Source organism: Castor canadensis, chromosome 12, assembly GCF_047511655.1.
Source record: "Castor canadensis chromosome 12, mCasCan1.hap1v2, whole genome shotgun sequence".
NCBI lineage: Eukaryota > Metazoa > Chordata > Mammalia > Rodentia > Castoridae > Castor > Castor canadensis.
Window position 1 is genome coordinate 3,498,851 of NC_133397.1, and position 6,437 is coordinate 3,505,287.

The following is a 6,437-nucleotide window of genomic DNA, read 5'->3' on the forward strand; positions in this document are numbered from 1 at the left end:
TCCCAAATCTATGAATTTGATGTTACATGATAAACAGTGCAGAGCACTTGTCACTTTGCTCTGAGGGGTGTGACTTTTACTCTGGCAGATTGACATTTGCTGTGGTAGACAGTGAAGTCACTGTCTGATTACCTTGAGCTTGTGGAAGCTTGACTTTTTGCTTTGCTAGGGATAAACCCTGAGGTGTTTGGTAAGCTCCTTTACTTAGGCATATGCTATCCTCTAAATTCTGTCACCCTGCCTCCCAGTCAGCAAAAGCTGCAATCACTGCCGTGCACACAGCCTACCTCTTGATGATTTCTCACTTACTCTCTGATCTTGGCGTCCCAAGAAATGAAGTCCAGATGTCAAGAAGAACTTTAGAGGCAGAGATTGATGCTTCTTCTCCTTGGCTTCCCTCTTAATTTCCACCACTGAACCATCTCAAAGCCCAGCTAACTAACACTTCAAGCCAACATGACATAGCTTTCTGCCTGACTCCCAGACTCTCCATGGCCTTCACTGGGAAGTCTTCTAAGTAGAAAAGCAACATCAACCTGGGTCTCACTTAGACAGTGGAGTTTCACTCTCTCAAAATCCACATTCCCACAGCAGCTCTCTAGTGACTTTAAGTTTTAAAGTATATGCAGGTCCCTTGTCCTCCACTGTCAGTCTCCTGGCCTGCTCATGTGTTGTGCTTTTCATGGGAACAGTGGAAAAGGCAATAGGTGATTAGAGTTCATGACACTCTACAGCACCCCACATGGCTCTCGTTTGGCATAGTGAACCAGGTAAGAGTGACCTGAGAGCCCCCAGGACTAAGGAACTTTTCTTCAGATTTTGTCTGGCACAATGCAAATAATTCAAATAGTCACTATGTCAGATAAACATTAATTTCATAAAGAAAACTTGCTCACATTGTGGAGCAGGCCCAGAAACAAGGGAATGAGAGTAAGGTTGTACACATAGACACACGAAAATCCAGCAACATAGCAAGCCTCTCCCATATGCATAGATCAGAGAAGGGTGCCTCGAAGATATTTTCCTGCAAAAAGATATCTGAGCACATAAATCAAACCATTAGCCCCTAGTCAAGAGAACAGGAAATGGGAAGTGAGTCTGCCATCTTGCAAACACAAACTGGACTGTGTCTCATGTCTGAAAATCTCCTTCTCCTCACAATCATGCTTTTGTGATGCATATGCAAAAAGTGACTACTTCAGTGAGAGTTTCTTTTTTAAAAAAAAAAAAAAACATGACTACTGTCACTGTGAGTTGCCTCAGTCCTAATCCTGAGTATGTTCAGTGCAAGTGTCAAGTTTACAGAAACTAGGTTCAGTGCTCCTGGCATGACACCGTGGTCTATGAGTGTCGAGTCACAAGTCACCCTTGTTTAAGAGTATTGTAAAGATTTGTCTGGTAGAAATGATAACCTCTGAATTGTTTAATGATCAAATTTTGTAATCCAGGTTACTATATTTCAGCTCTGGTGGATGTTATAGATCCCCTTTCTGGTACTGCTAAGTAGACAGAAACCAATGTTGGAAAAGAAGCAGGAAAATAAAAGAAAATGTGTTCATCTTTTAATAGGGTAGTCATTTATTCAACCTCACCTTTTTATGTCAGGCCTGAAGTCTGAGACTATTTTACTCACATGTGCTCTTGTTCTCTCTGTCTCAGTTTCTGGTCCCTGTCACTCTCCCATTTCAAGAGAGCAGAGAATGTTCTAAAGCAATATTTGTGGATCACATGAACATTGATAATCAAAGCATCCTTGGAAAATTGTTTGTAAAACCAAGCAAAACCCCCAGAATCACTACCCATTTCAATGTTAGGAGCAACCAGCTTTGTTGCAGAGTTTACAGGCAGAAATGGGATGACTTGATTCTTCTTCATCCTTTCCACAACAGGACAAAACATTTGAGGGTCTGTAGCCATATTACGTACATAAAAACTCAGAAAAATGCTCAGCATCTTTGTGGACTGCCATCTCTCCATAAGTGCATGAGGAAGACCTTGCCAGTGACGCAATCATTTCGTTTGATGAGAAGAATAAGCTTCACCCATATGAAGAGTGAACTCTACTAATGAGAATCTCTTGAATAAAGCTATAATTTTGTAGTGTTTCTCAGATCATTTTGTGAAGTATCAAACACTGAATTAACACATGATAAAAAGTGAACGTTGGAGAGGCCACTTGGAGTTCACTATAAAGTGTCATAAAATTATCAGAATGGAGAAATTCAAGGTTGTGGGTCTTCCTGTTCCCACATAGGGGAATCAAGAAATGCTGGCATTGAAATAAGCTCTGTGTACCGTCAAAGTTATCTCTTCAGCATAATTTTCACAGTTTTTAAATTAATGTAGTCAACATTTCTATGTCCTTAAATATTGTTTAAATTTTTGACTAACATGTAATATTTGTACATATTTATAGGAACACGTGTTATTTTATTTTACTTTATTTTGTGATACTGGGGTTAGACTCTGGCTTCACACTTGCTAGGCAGGAGCTCTACCATGTGAACTATTCCCCAGTCCTTTTAGGCTATTTTGGAAATGGAAACTTGGTTTTTGCCCAGGTAGGCCCGGACCGTGACCCCTATTTTATGCTTCCTGCTGCTGTACCCCGGAGGACAGGTACTTGCCATGATGTCCAGCTTTTTTCTTAGGAGGTGAAGTCTCAGGAGACTTTTCCCCAGGCTGTCCTTCAGCTGTGACCTTCCCAATCTCAGCCTCCCAAGTGGCTGGGATTACAGTCATGAGCCACAGGTACCATGCACAGTGTGTTTTTAATGTAAGTGTGTAATGTGCGCTGTCATTGTCATTTTTTCAGAATGCTCCTGTTGCCTTCCTTGCAATCTAACTTCCGCTCTCAACACAGTGGCAGCACAGGCAAACACTCTGAAACATAGGAAGACATGGGTGGGAAAGCAGATGTGTCCATGAAGATGCAACTCACATAGCAAGCTTTTGCCATGTACGTAGACTGGTAAGCACTTCCCACAGATCTTTCTATTTCTTTTTTTTTTGAGACAGGGTCTCAGCCAGGAACTTTCTGTGTAGCCCAGACTGGACTCAAACTCATGTTCTCCTGCCTCAGCGGGAGCTTTGAGATTAAAGGCACAGGCCACCACGTCAGGCTCTCTGCTTTCCATCGTCCATTAAATGAAGGACCTACCATCAATTGTTCCAGATTGGAGGAGAACTCTTAAAAATAAAAAAAATTGAGGTAAACAGAAGATAATATGAAAAGTGCAGAAGTGAAGTATTCTAAGTAGACTATTGCTAAATATTCTAAATAGAATATCTGGATCGTTTTATGGAAATACATTCAAAAAAGCAAGAATTCAAACCTGAGGAAGAACTGCTACAAATTAAGCATGTGAACATAGTAATAAAAATCTTACAAAAATTTTGGAAAACAGAAAGTGGAAATAAAATCTCATAATGTAGAGTAAAAAGAGGAAACATCAGAAAGATGGCAGGAATAATGATCAAAGAGGGAAAGAGATTATGTGTTGGATGTGTTCTGTAAAGACACATGGAAATCTTAACCCCAGCAACTCAAATGGGAACCTATTTGAAAATAGGGTAGATGCAGATTTAATTAGCTAAGTCAGATTGGAGCTTGTGGGTCCCCAATTCAATATGACTGAGGTTCTATTGAGAAGATGCACAGAGACAGAAGTGAGAGGGAAGAAGGTCATGTGACGGAGGCCTGGGCTTCTGTTTGGCTCTTGTTCTTCAGTGGGGTCTCGTCCAGGGCTATCTGTCCCTGGACACGCCTCAGGAGCAGCTCAGCTGTCCTGTCATTGTTTAGTTTCTTGCTTATAAAGCTTATAAACAGTGTTTCTTAACCTTTGCCCTTCTGAAAGGGCTTGGATCCTGCCCAAAGTTAATTTATAACTGACTGAGAGTTGACTCTAGAATATTTATAACACCGTGTGCTTTACTGACTTCTCATACTCACTATGAAATTGTTCAATACAATGACATTTGGCATTTTATTTCTGTCCGAGAGAACTATTTTGGATGTGAGATTTTGTTTCCCTTCTGGGATGTTTTTCTGATCTTTTCTTTATTCTTGATGTTTTGAAGGGGAAAAAAAAACACGTTATAATTGTTATTTCTGTTTTATTCAGAGACGCCTCTGCCATAAACTGCGTGGATGAAACAACAAAACTCATTGTCTCAATTCTAGAGAGGGGGTGGACAGGCCACTCTAATGACCCCTGGAAAGATCTGACCAGGCCATGTCTCCTCCAATAAGAGTTTCTCTTCTTTGCATGCAATTTGGCCATGTGAGCAAGTGAATTCTGGCAGATGGATGTACACCTTTTCCACACTGCTGGTCATAACTTCATTGTCTCTCTCAGACCTGAGAAGTCTGCATGTCGGCACTTGAGGAAAACTTCCCAGAGAGACTCCCCAGCAGGGAGATCTTCAACTGGATCCATGACAGACACAAGACAGGAATGCTCAGACCCTCATAAGGAAGAGCACTGTGTCCTGCTGGAGCACTGTGACTTCTGAGATCCCGCAGCTGGTCTTCACTCACTGAAGCAAAGTCATGGTCTTCTCAGGGTAGCTATTGTCCAAGTGATGATCAAAGTTGGTAGATGAGGGACCCACTTCCTGGGGCATCCCCCAAACAGTGACTGAATGAGGTGGCCCCCAAATTTGGCCATCTCTGTATCATGCAGTGTTGAGTACAGGTGGAAGTTATGCCACAGGGATATCCTACAATATGTAGCTTTGTTTAACAGGTAGAAAATGGGCATCCGGAAACTGACTTCGGAGGTTCGCATAGTCTTCAATAACAAAATATTTATAAGAGTGCTGTGTAAAGCATTTACCCATGAGCCTACAGCTTCAATAACACTGCAGTGCAGGGCAATATGATATACTATACCAGCAATTATTGTACTTGTTTCTCAAAATATGAGAAAAAAATGAACTTTCACAAAAAATTAGCCTGCAAGCAAAACTGAAAAGTAAAGGGAAAGTCAAGAAATTTGGGTCATGAGAAGTTTGTGTTTCTCTTTGTTGACTTCATTGGGCATAAACTGTGGTTGGAGAGGGTTAAGAATGAGAAGCAACCTGCTGGTCATTATAACTGCACATCAAGTATGGCTTTCAGAGAGGAGCAGGTAGCTCAACGAGACTTAATCCAGCTGAGGGGGAGACACCTGGGGACAAGCAAAAAGCATACATGTCAGGTATGAGAATTGTGTCTAACACAGGACTTGATGTCTTTCCTGCTTCAAGAAACTGATTGAAGTGTATGGGTGTGTTGAGTTTCTGCATATTCATCAAGCAGTACAAATAGTATACTTCTCTGAATATATATCATGCTTCAATAAAAATTGTTTTCCAAAAGAGGTTGCATTTAATTGTGGAATCAGAAAACTTTCCACAGTACCACATTGTTCAGTGGCAGAAGGAGTGGTGAAGCCTGTGAGGTTGCTAGGAAAATTAGGACACTATGTAAGGGACCTATTATTTGAAACATGGCAGGGGCCAGATTAATGACAGCTCTTATAGATTAACTAACTGGCATTTGAATGGAAACATTGCTCTGGTACAAGCATGTTCCCCAAAGGTTCATGTATTGGAAGCTTGGTCCCCAGTGTGGTGAGGTCATAGGTGATGGATCTTTTAAGAGGTGGGACCTACTGGGTGACCCATAAACCACTGGGGTAGCTGTCCTCAGAACGGATGAAGGGATCCCTGAACTCTGGAGGGAGGGAGTCATTGTATAGCAAGCCTAACCTCTGAATCACTCTTGGGCTTCCTGTTTTGTGATGTGATCTCTCACTCCTGAATGCACTGTGGTCTGATGCTGTTAAGACTTCACCAGAGGCTGAATCAATGGGGCCACTCAATTGTGGACATTTAGTCTCCTAAGTGAGTGAAATAAACCTCTTTATAAAGTTAAAGAAAAAAAAAGAAATAAACTGATTGAAAGGAAATACATCGCATTCTACTTGTTTTTGAGAGAACAGAACTGCTGAAGACATGAAGACCATGACGGCCATCACAGTACCTAAGCAGTGATTGGATGCCTCCACTAGCTCTCATGAACTGAGCTATAGGTTCACCCAAGGGGAGCATTCTTCTCCCGTTCCATGGAGGTGAGGACATGAGGACAGTGAGCAAGGAACAGCTCCCCTGAGAGGAGTTGGAGAAATGGGGATTGCTCTGCTGAGAGACAGAGAGAAAGAGAGAGGGGGGAAACAGAGAGAGAGAGAGAGAGAGAGAGAGAGAGAGAGAGAGAGAGAGAAAGAGAGAAAGAGAGAAAGAGAGAAAGAGAGAGAGAGAGAGAGGCCCCTGATCAGAACAGTCTCTTGGTCTCTGACAGGGGCTCCTGTCCAGCTCCCCTTGCCATCACAGCTGATCTTCATCTTCCATCTGTCTGTGTTCTAAGTGGGGTGGTGTTGCTGCTACTTTTCAGT